Source organism: Echinops telfairi, unplaced genomic scaffold (assembly GCF_000313985.2).
Source record: "Echinops telfairi isolate 266 unplaced genomic scaffold, ASM31398v2 ScPeMD7_3533;HRSCAF=4204_0, whole genome shotgun sequence".
NCBI lineage: Eukaryota > Metazoa > Chordata > Mammalia > Afrosoricida > Tenrecidae > Echinops > Echinops telfairi.
The window spans coordinates 48318361-48331302 of record NW_022107431.1 but is presented as its reverse complement, the minus strand read 5'-3'; positions in this window follow the sequence as shown (position 1 = coordinate 48331302).

Genomic DNA, 12942 nt, shown 5'->3' with positions numbered 1-12942 from the left:
AAGAGACTTACCTAAAAGAAAGGTTGAAACCATACGAAGGGACTTCCAAAAACTCATGGAAAAATGAAAAATTTTTAAATGGAATTTTTCTACAAAGTGTTTGAAGCCCCCGGTTGTGTAGTGGTTACACATTGGGCTGCAATCTGCAACGTGGGCAGTTTGAAACCACCAGCCACTTCTTGGCTGTATTCAGTTGGGGGGACAAGAGAAACAAATCCAGAGACCCTCATATATGTGTAAGAAGGAGCTTTGTATCAAGAAGCAAATATATATCAAGAAAACATCCAGTCCAGTCCAACTCAAGTCCGTAAGTCTCATACCACCATATGTCCTTCTTCAGACTAATGCACCTATATGCAGTAAGTCTCTTCAAATGCAAATATCCTGAGCACTTAAGGCACTTGGTGGGGCTTACCTTTTCTAAGCCTGCTTTGCTGGCATTTCCTACTAGACCTTTTAACAGCACCAATTTAATGGTTGGAGGCAGTGGGCTTACAAGCTCTCTATTCATACTTCCCAATAATCATTTCTATCGAGGTAGAAGAAATCAGCATATAGCCAGCTCCTAGCTAAATTTTGAAAAGAGTCAAATGTAATCCTTTCTTATCTAAACTATCCCATTCATATGCAATATGGCCTTAGGCCTCTGGCTGCATCAAGACTGGGCCTGGCCTTCTGTCAGCCATTTTGACTAAGCAGCATGGCCTCAGAGAAGTTCAAGGGGGTGTTTTTGCCCCCTGAACCCAAAATTCATTATTGCCATTTCATACAAGATTGACCAAAGATAACTTCTAGGAATCAAAACATTCAGCTCCCATGTTCTTTCCAGAAAATAACCCAGTAAGTTCCATAGCCAGATCTGACCTCTGGCTAGCCAAAGAAGAAAAGCCACCATAAAGCAGAGGTTAGACAAGCCTCCTTCTCCCTCTTCATGATTTGTCTCTCTCGTCCCCACTACTCAGGTCCCAGATTGTCTTAGGCAGGATTGACTAGAAAAAAACAAATGCAGAGCCACTCAGATACGTTTGAGAGTGTTTTATGTCAAGAAATCATTATACTTCAAGAAAACAACTCCGGCTAGTCCAACTCAAATCCGTAAGTCTGATACTAGTCCATAGGTCCCTCTGCAGCCTCATGCAGCCACATACAATGATGCAGAATGCAGGAAGATCAGGGGCAGTGGGTAGAAAGTAATGGGGATCCAGTGGTGGCAACTTCACAGGGATCTGGCAGCAACTAGGGTCAGCCATCAGCGACGTGAAGGCAGAGAGAATGGGAGGTTCCCTCGGCTCTACTTATGAGAAGGTCAAGACCACAAGAAGGCGCCATCAGGCTGTGACATTATTGACAGGTTGAACACCCCCCCCCCCCTTACACTTTTACAGATCTTCAGGCTGACAAGAAATGCTATAAGTACCACAACAGGAGAAAGATGGAGCTTTCTACCCCTGTAAACAGTTACAGACTCAGAAACTCACAGGGGCAGTCTGCCCTGTCCTGTAGTGTCACTATGATGTAGTGTACTGACTCCATGGCAGTGGTTTTATTTTTGTTTTAACATCACTATTTTAAAAAGACAGAATGAGGATAACAAAACAGAACAAACCTATCATTAGTTCGTGGAATCCTATGACTCACTTCAAAACCCAGCCATTCTAAGGCTCACCTTCTATATTACATAACAACATGTGACCAGACACAAAACTAATTGGTCACTTTTGGAGGATTTCAGGGACCCAACTTCTCATTTTGATAACTAGGAAATAGAAGTAATCAGTCACTTACCTTGCCTTTCCTAATAAAACAATATCACTGGGTAACCAATATACAAATAATATTATTTAGAAATATTCCAATTAATAAAGGAGTAAGTAATTACAGAATCAAAATACCATTTTCTTTGAGTCATAATTAATGAAGGCTTTCGGCATTGAGTGTTTACAGCTGCTAATGTGACGAAAGGAATGTGCTATTTTATGCCTCATCATAGAAGAATACACCATTATGAAGTACTCTTGATTAAACAAACAAACAAACAAACAAAAACATCAAAGCCAAATTTGGCAAGCATCTAGGCCAAAATGCAAACATACAGAAATTAAGAGGCCAAAAGACTTATATAACAGGAGAAACTGATAGACAAAAATACTTTAAAAGACTTAGTAACGAAAGATAACGTGTAGACCTTTGGGGAAATAACGAACTTCTTTTTAAATGACGCTTCCTTGATGGCGATCACCCCGTGGAGAGAGAGGGTGGCAGAGACGTGAGCATGGCCTGACCACCTTGGAGAGACCCTTGGGCCACACTCATAAGCCCCTGTGTCTCCCACCGCGTGCATGCCCTAATCACAGTCCCATTCTTGCTCTGAAGACCTCACTTTCAATGATGCTGTTTTCACTTGCCCTGGACCACCCATGTGCGACAGTTGTCCTTGACCTCCCCCATCCTTTCTAAAGTTAGAAAGGATATCAGCAACCCCTTGGACATTATGATGACTCTGGGCCAATGGCCTCCTCCATCTGGATCATATGTCTTTGTCTTTCCCTATTTCAGACCATAATAAACGCTTGCTTAATTTTTTTTTAAGATAAAGAGAAGGAGGTGCAAGAGGACTGTGAAGAGAGGCTAACTAAAGCTTCTTTGAAAAGGACTACCCTTGAGTAGCCATATTGTTTTGAGGGCTTCTTAATATGTCAATTTTGAATATACTGAATATTGAAAGTTTAAAAAAATAACATTTGTGGGACTATCGGGACTTGGACACTTACTGGATATTTGATAGTAAGGATTTATTCTAATCTTATGTATAAGAATGACATTAGAGTTCTGTTAGAAAAATTGTTCTTATCCTCTGGAGTGAATGCTGAAATATTTATTAATGAAATAGCATGTTTGAGATATTACTTCAAAATTGTATAACAGATGGGAGTTGATAGGGTTTTGAACCCTTGGCTTGGCCCTATGTGGCTCGTAGTTGAAGCGGGATGGTAAGAGGAGGTGGGTACTCTTCTTATATATATATAATGAAATTCTCCATTATGAAAAGTTTTAAAAAGTGGCTCATGAATAAAAAACCTACATGCTAAAATGGGGGGGGGGGGGAGTTGGGGAAGAGTGTTCATCATGAACTAGTTTTGAAAAGGAGAATTAAAGCCTGAAGAAAGCAAAAAGAGCAAAAGGTATTTAACTGATTGTGCTAGGCTGTGGCATTGGGAAGTTGTTTGTTTTTTTTTGCTTTTTGTGGAATGTTCTCTAGAAGAATGCAATGCTTGCCTTTGAAGCTAGCATGAAAGCAGAGGAGGTCATAACCTAGTGACTGGCCGAGCAGTGGATATACTCTGGCAGAGCCAGCAGAGGGAGCACAGAGAATGGATTTTCACATCTAAAGGAAGATGAGACTATTTCAATTACATACATTGCATTTGGATACATTGTTCCTTTAAAGGCCTCGTTGTTTTGTACTTCACGTCTTTCATGAGCCAATGAAAACCTTATTGATGGCAATAGAGCGTTGAGATAGTTAAGGTTTATTTTGCCAACCTGGCCAATAAACACATGGGATTAACAGAAGGGCAGAGAGATAAATGGCTGGATGAGCCTTGTCTTTCTAATTCTCAGGTCTCTCGCTTTCTGGTGGTCGAACCAGGCTGCAGCTGCCTTAGCCAGTTCCCTGCTTCAGCTGGCAAGGCTCACCTCCTGCAAGACATCCCTGAGGAGAAGCAGCGTGGACCTACCCCGATGCAGCCCTGGGTGCTGGAGCAGCTGTGTGGAGACCCCTGCCAGCGCTGAGATGCTTACAGGTTCACTGATTCGGCTTTCCTCCTGCAGTTCGGGTCACTACGTGTGTTTTGTGAGATTGAGGAGAATTTTGTTGATTGGTGTTGGACATAGGGGCTAATGTCGGACTTATGGGCTTGGGCAGCACTGGGTTGGGATGCTTTCTGAATGTACATTTACCCTTTATATAAAACTCTCCCTGATACATATGAGGTTCTGTGGGTTTGTTTATCTAGTGTACCCAGACTAACACAAGTGTTATCCAATATAATGCCAGAAAATGAGCCTGTTCCAGTGGTAGACAATTCACATGAGTGCAACGATCATGCAGAAGCTGGTGCAGAGCTGGGCACTGTTGTTCTGTTACACATGAGGTTATTCTGAGTTGGAGCCAGTCAATGGCAAATAACAGCAACAAGAGCAACAATAACAGTGTTATATAGACCCTGAAGGTCCCATTTGATGAGCGAGCTCTATCTGTAAGTAGATCCTCTCTATTTCTTAAAAGCCAGTCGCCAAGAACACCAGCCTGTGTGATCATGAAGTGTCGATGGGAGTAGGTATCAGGTATCAAAAGATCCAAAACAAACAATTATATCAACGTGAAAGAGGAGGGTTGGAGTGGAGACCCAAAGCCCATCTGTAGATGATTGCATATCACCCCCCGACAGAAGGGTTACAAGGAAGGGCCGATTCAACCAGGGTGCAGTCCAGCACCAATGAAACACACATCATTCCGCTGGTTCCTGAATGCTTCCTCCCACCTTGCTACCATGGCCCAGTTCCATCTTTCAGATCCAGCTAGACTGGAGAACGCACATTGATCCAGATAAGTACTCTCGATTCATGGAATTCAGGACAGATAAAACTCAGGAACAGTAGTGGGAGTAGCAATATCAGGAAGGTAAAGGGATGGTGGAGGGGGTGCTGGAGAAAAAGGGACCCTATCACAAGCTTGGATATACCACCCCAACAGGGGACACATTACAGAAAGGTGGGTGAAGGGAGACAACGGACAGTGTAAGACACAAAATAACAATAATAATAATATATAATTGACCAAGGATCCATGAGGGAGGGAGGATGGGGGAGAGAGGAGAAAACAGAGGAGCTGACACCGAGGGCTCAAGTAAAAAGAAATTGTTTTGGAAATGTTGATGGCAACCTATGTACAAATGTGCTTAATACAATGGAAGGATGGATTATTATACGGTTTGTAAGAACTCCCCAATAAAAATGATTAATTATAAAACCAAACAAACAGAAAAGCAGTCACCATGGTGTGGCAACCGCTTGACTTTCATAGTACAGCTGTGTTCCTTACAGCTTTCAATAGCTGGCCTTTATTAAAGTACCTTGTACCTTTTTAAAGTACCTTGTGGAGAATTTCTTCCAAGGCGGCCCTGGAGTTGCCAATGGGGAGATAAGCAGCACTCCTGCAGATGGCAGCACCCCAGACCTCCGCTAGTTCAGGCTCCATGGCAGTAGGAAGAGTGTTGTGTCAATGTGCATCCGAGGCTCTCCCCATTGTGATTTCTAGCCCTCTTCAGAGGCAGAGATTTCCTTGGACTGTTTATTTTAGAAAACACTGGTGGCACCGTGGGTTAGCCTTTATGCTTCTAACTGATCCAGCTATCTGCGCCCATAATCGTCTATTGTCTCAGAACTATAAAGGAGCAGTTATGCGCCATCCTAAAGGGTTGCTATGAGTTGGAACTGCCTCCTTGGCAGTGGCTTGAACTCCCTTCATTTTATTCTATTCACAGCCTCGTCTTTTTGGTTTTCATTTCTTCAAGTCCTGGCAAATGGTGATGAAGAAGGCAGCCTGCTCTTTTCAGCTGCCCAAATCAGTTTAAGGACAGAGGATTTCCACTCCCCCTGTGGCCCCTTGATAAAGATTTGGGGTCTAAAACTTTCTCAGAAAGGCCTTGAGTCAGGCCATTTGCTTTTATATGACCATTTAGACAGTGAAGATAAAGCCATAGCTGTTCTTCCTACAAGCACCTGCTGGGCCAGGAGGAGGGTGGAGAAGATGAGGACTGAGCACCTTTGTCATCTACTGCCTTTGAAAAGGAACCAAGCCATGAAAAGAAAGGCTTTCAGGACCTCAAGACAACTTGGGCCTAGCTAGTAGCATTTTAAGAACACACCAGGGGACCTGTATTCAACCCTCGGTCTATAAAAATACAAGGGAAACAGGAACATGCTTAGCTGCTTCCGTGAGGATCAGTGCGGGTTGAGGCTGTAGCTTCTTCCTTAACTGACCTTCCCACAGAACACATCGAGAAGAATGTGAGACAATGCAGCCCACGACAATCATTTTATTTTTGTTTTGAGTAATCAAAATTCACGCTCTCGGGTTCTAGCTTGGAGAAAGCCCCTCTTCCATCAGAAACACTGTGTTCTAGATGAGCACTTCTCAGAGCGCAGAGACAGGCACAGCAGTGACCTAAGGCTTCGTGGAAGTGCAGGTCCAGAGATTGAGCAAGAGCCACCTAGATTTCTGGAAGTGTTGGCCACGTTTGGAACTCCATGTCCCCAACATATGCATGGTTTTTAGCACAACAGCGACTATAGATTGCTTATTATAAATAAATTTATTGTTTTTGATTCATATATAAAGATACAATTAACATATAAAATAGAAATATGCATACGTTGAAAATAGCAGACTTCAGGGGACAAAAGCCAGTGTGAAACTAAGTTTTCTCCTGGCTTCCTTCAAATTCAGAAATGTTTTGATATTTAATTCTTTTAAAAAGACAAAGAGAAAACCACTTTCCTTCGATTACATGACTGAAGTGTAATCACCTGTCCTATGCGGGGTAGCAGTCAAATAACTAAAGCAATCGACCTGCATTTTCAGAATGGACTTAAGGAATGAAAAATAGCACTGACCTGTCGGGAAGGAGTCCCTTCGTGGTGTAAATAGCCATATAGGTGCTTACTCACATGTTAGTCGTTTGAATTTCCCCCTAGCTGCCTTGAGGAAAGGCCTGGGAATCCGCTCCTGAAACGTCCCCCATTAAAAACACTACGGGGTCTGTTGGTGCCCACTGGAAGACAGCTGCTTGTTTTCCTTTTGATATATGTGCAACCACAGAACCAGATATAAAGTTAATCAAGCCCAATGAAATTGCAAAATACAAATAAACAAACCTACAAAACCAACATCATTTATTATTAACATTTAATATAATGTGACAGATGGTATTGTTTTGCTCAAACCAAGGTTCTATTTGAAAATGAAAATGATGTTGACTGCCGGGGTGTGAGTCTTGAAGGCATATTCTCACAGTTGAATGCAACACAATTCCTCAATTGCCCATCAATCTTTAGTTTCTGTTTAACTGTGATGATGCCCCTCATATCGTTTGCACATCATTTGATCTTTACTATGCCATGAAGAAATCATTCCACTTTTTTTTCTTATTAAGAAATAAACCACGGAATCATAGACAACACATAGCCATTCACGGCAAAATTGCATTATAAAATCAACTTTCAAATGATTCAGAAAAATATTCTATTCGACTTTAACTGCTGTCGTTAGGCGTCATCAACGGGCTTCTGACTCAGAGGGGTCTACCTACACTGGAACAAGAGACTTCCCTGTCTCGAGCCATTCTGGAAATTATTGTTATGCCTGAGCCCAATGCTGTAACTGCTATGTCAAACCACCTCATCAAGGGTCTTTGTCACTGAATTTCTAACATATCAAGCGTTTTCCAAAGAGTGCTTCCTCCTGATAACATGTCAAAAGTATGTGAGACAAAGTCTCGCCCTCCTTGCATCTAAGGAGCATTCTTCTTGCACATTTTCCAAGACAGGTTGGTTTCTTTTTTCTGGAAATCCACAGTACTGTCAATATTCTTCACCAGCACCATAAATTAAACGAATGCATAGCGTCTGTGGGTTTTTTTTTCTTGTTTGATGTCCAATATGAATATGAGGCTATTGAAAATGTCATGTTTTAAAGAGCTTCTCCAAAAGAAGAGGAAAGTAGGAGGCCTTGCACTACCTGACCTCAAACCTATTGCACAGCTACAGTAGTCTAAACAGCCTGTTCCTGGTATAACGATAGATGCGCAGACCACTGGAGCAGGATAGAAAACCCAGAAAGAAAAGCATCTAGCTACAGACCACGGATTTTTGACAAAGGACCAAAACATAATAACTAGGAAAAGAACACTCTCTTCAACAAATGGTACTTGAAAAATTGAATCTCTATCTGCAGAAGAATGAAACAGAACCCATACCTCACCTGATGCACAGAAACCAATTCAAGATGGGTTAGAAACCTAAATGTAGACCCCAGAGGTACCAAGCTCATCAGCGAGAAAACTGGGACAAACATAAGGGCCTTATTTCAGGGCCTGCACTGCCTGCCAAATGCAATATAGGAAGAACATGCAGTGGAAGACAAAATAGATGAACGCAACCTATTAAAAAAAATAAAACACTTATCCTCTTCCTGGGAGATGGACAACAGAAGGGCGGATGAAGGGAGACATCAGACAGTGTAAGCTATGACAAAATAATAATAATTTATAAATTATCAAGGGTTCATGAGGGATGGGGGGTGGGAAGGAGGGGGAAAATGAGGAGCTGATACCAAGGGCTCAAGTGGAGAGCAAATGTTTTGAGAATGATGATGGCAACAAATGGACAAATGTGCTTGACAGAATTGATGTATGTATGGATTGTGATAAGAGTTGTTCGACCCCCCAATAAAATGAATACACAAAAATATATATATTAAAAAAACACTAATATACATCAAAAGACTTCATTTAAATGAGAGCCTACTGATTTGGAAAAAATCTTTAGCAATGAAGTAATGGACAAGGGACTAATTACTAAAATCTACAGAATTCTGTAACACCTCAATAAGAAAAAAAATACAAATTTAAAAAATGAATTAGAAGATGGACAAAGGACGTGAATAGGCAATTCACAAAGGACAGCAGTCAAGTGGCTAACAAACACATGAGGAAATGCTCACAATCACTATATTTGTGGAAATCAAATGGATGTACCTAAAATAACTGGGAGTAGAAATACCATATGATCCAGCAATATCTTACCTGAAGAAATAAGATATGGGATGCAAACAGCTGTGTGCTCCCCCAGGTTCATTGCAGCACAGTTCACCATAGCAAGAAGCTCTAAACATCCCAAATGCCTATCAGTAGAAGAATGGATAAAGAAACTCTGGCACATATACCCAATGGAATACTATGCACCCCTAAAAACAGCAATGAAACTGTGAAGCATCTCATGACATGGATAGACCTGGAAACCATTGTGCTGTGTAACTTTAGTCATTTACAAAAGGGCAAACCTCGTATAAGTCCACTACTGTAATACAAACACCAAAATGCCACATTTCCCAGGGCATGTGTTCTTTTACTCCATCCCCTACCCAACGAGGTAGAGAGCCTGCCTAGTGAAATATATGTTGCCCCTTGAAATGTGCATCTACAATGGACAAACCACTTCGACAGAGGAGACCTCGCTTCAGCAGAGGTCAGTTTTTCAAGATCTGACCAGAGGGAGATTATTCAGCTACTGCCATTCAGAATTGTGTTAAGATCGCCCAATCCAAAAGAAACTCCCACCAGATTGAAAAGGAAACCATAAGGGAGATTCAAGTCAATATCGGGGAATGGGCACGTATGTCTCAGAGAAGGCAATTACATATTTGATGGTAGAAAAATGAGAATGGGCAACCTCCCAACAAGAGGGGGGGGGACCCAAAAAACCACTTAACAATAGTTAGGTGGAAACCAAGATGAGAATATACCTCCTACTAGGTTCCTAATTGGACACTTTTGCCCTAGTTTCTCTGTAGCCATTGGCAACCCAGTCCATGCACTGTAGACTACTGGGACTTTAGACTGTTCTCTTGAGGTACACAACATCCTTCACAGGCCACAGCAGAAGGACCCAATGTGGAAACCCCACTAAGTAAACTCATCTGTACCCATTGAACTTAAATTAAGGCTGACACTCCCTAGTGTGAGAAGCAGCAGCTGTCTATTACATGCCCAAGGGCATAGAACTGGTGAATGCTGGGCTTTGGTAGAAATCTCTTGCCTTGAGGATGTCCAATGAATGGTGGCTTGGAACTATCATATACTTATTATATTAATACTCTCTTTGCTTCATTATGAGTATTGCCACTGTGAATGAGTATTATCAGAAGATTTTCCCTGTCACCAGCCCTTGCTGTTTCTGTAAATAGTGTCCAGTTACTTAAGAATTTAATCTGTGCAAATCAACAATTCATGTATTGAGGTTCATAGTTGATCTATACTCAACAATGTTTTAAATTCTGAATCATTGGCTAAACTAATGAAACTATCAATGCACAGTTGATTGGGCTGCTAACTTCAAGGCCAGCAGTTTGAAACCATCAACTATCTCCGAAGAGGAAGGATAAGGCTTTTTACTCCTATGAAGATTTGCAGGCTCGCGACTCACAGGGGCAGTTTATTCCTGCTCTATAATGCCTTGGTGGATCAGCATTGACTTGAAGGCAATGGAAGTGATGCCCCAGGGAGATGATTGATAATGTAAACATAACACTGATTGATAACGTAATATAAAATGACAATGATGTCTCTAATGTGAATGAGAGATATACAAAGGGGTACTACAAAAAATAAACAACGGAATTTTTTTCAAAACTATGGATTTAATTTTTTTTTTTTACAAAAGAAACCTTATCACCTTCAAAGTATCTCCATTACACTTAATACATTGGTCAAAGCAGCGATTCCCTTCTTGCTTGCCTAGCCCAAAAAGTTTGTACTATGAAAGCTCTGCCCAGCGGATTTTTTTCCGTTTTTTTTGGTAGGGGGAGAGGGTACCCCTGTGTATACAAATCATCGATATGTAAATGGATTTTGGGCCTCCACTTAATTCTAGCCCCAACCAAAGAACAGCCAGTTCTTTTCTCTATTTTTTACTTAGGAGAACAATGAATTCCTATGACATGGGCCTGCTTGATGCTTGAGCTCATCAATAGATCACTGAAGATATGGGTGCTACCGAAAAGTATGGTGAAGAAACTAGTTGGTGTCGGGTTATCAGAAAGCATAGTGTCTAGAGTCTTAAAAGCTTGTTTTCAAAGAAACAGCCATCTAAGTGAAGCATCAATTAAGGCCATATGGGAAAAGCACACCAGCCTGTGTGATCCAAGAATTATAAACAATATAATCCAAATCTGAAGGAGGGAGTACCAGTAGAGTTTAAATTGTGAACACCTGGTTTGCTTCAATGTATCTAGTGACTTGCAAAGCTTTAAGCTCACTCTCCATTGTAACCATTCATCACTACCCTTAGTCTTACCTCCCTGAAACTGGAAGATCACAGGATTTGCTGCCAGATCTTGCTCCCTCTCCCTGGGCCTCAGTTTCCTTACCCACAAGATAGAGGCAGTTATCCACCTGATCAGAACACTTCGAGGATTCAATAAGAGCATACGTATAAATCACGTGGCACACAGTGGCCAAGCAAAGTGTGGGCTGTCTTCCTCCCCCACCACTGGCCATCTTCGGCAAGAGAAATGTCACTGACGTCATTTCTGGTTTGGTATAGAATCCTCTTACTTCACACAAAGTCAACTGAGTGGTGCCAGTATAAACAGAAGAATGCCTTCCCTTGCTTCCACTTCTTCTGCACACAACTCAAAGTTTTGGCCTCTCTCTCTTAAGACAGGGACAGGTTTTATAATGCTAACATCAAGGGGTGTAACTACAAGACACCAGTGAACTCCGACCCACAAGAGTATAACCTAAGCCACCACGGTGTGACAGATACGGAGAGGCACTACAGCTAGCATTTCTGTCCAGCCCAGCAAAGAAGCCTGTCATTTCCGATCTCAGAGTGCATGAATGATAAGACAGCAGAAAGAACACAGATGCCATCAATTTGGAGGTTAACTGGGGCAGCTCCACTCTAATCTCACTAATTGTCTGATCCCTTCTCTCACTTGTGTTTCTTTTTGTGTGTCCCACCAGGCAGGTCTGTGTTGGTGATTTCCCCCCCACCCCCTCTTGACCCAAGTCCTCTACCAATGCTGTCGTAATTCCTTAAACAGACGTGGGTACTATCTTTGCCAGGGCTCAGCCTCAGCCCCAGCTGGCTTGGGATTTCTGAAAAGAGATTTCACCCCTGACCTCTTCTGAGGTAGACAAAACAGGACTCACATTTTCCAATTTCACAACGTGTTACACACCTACAGTAACCAAGTTAGTGTGATACTAATATAAAGATAAGCATATAGGCCAATGGAATAGAATTGAGACCGCAAAAATAGACTCACATAAATCTGCTCTGGTGGTAGAGCGGTTACACGTTTGGCCAGAAGTTTAAAACCCACCAGCAGCTCTGCAGGACAAAGACTGGGCTTTCTACTCTCATGAAGAGTTACAGGCTCAGAAACCCATAGGGGTCACTATGAGTCAGCATTGACTCAAAGGCAATGAGGGTATTTCTGATAAATCCATTTAATGGGTCAAGAATACCTTGTTTCCCCCAAAATGAGACTGTCTTATATTAATTTTTGCTCCCAAAGATACTCTAGGCCTGATTTTCAGGGGATGTCTTATTTTTCCATGAAGAAGAATATGGTACACATTTATTGTCTATTGTTTATTAAAAGAGACCTCGCACTTCCTGTTTGCTCCAGCTGCACCGCAGCCAACAGTGAGCTGTGGGTGGTGCCGACTGCTACGGTCCAGAGTCCATAGTTACGGTAGCTTCGGGGGGTCTTATTATGGGGAAGGCCTTATTTTCAGGGGAATGCCTTATATTTCAGCAAGAGGCAAAACTGTAAGTAGGTCTTATTTTCAGGGGATGCCTTACTTTCAGGGAAACACGGTAGTATCATTAATAAATGGTGTGGGGGTTATTCATTCTGTGTGGCCATTGCAACTGATTAGTGAGCCCAGCAAAGAAGTTGCGTGGCATAGGAGAGAGGCTAGTATCAGAAGAGGAGAAAGAACTCAGAGGGCGGGGGCATGTCAGCTTTGGATTGATGTGTAGCTGGGTTGTTCTGCCTGCTGAAGCCAGAAGAGGGCAGACATGGTCCCTGTGCTATTCTCCAAGGTGACACCTAAAGGGTGCACACCAGCCTACCCCGACACGAATGCT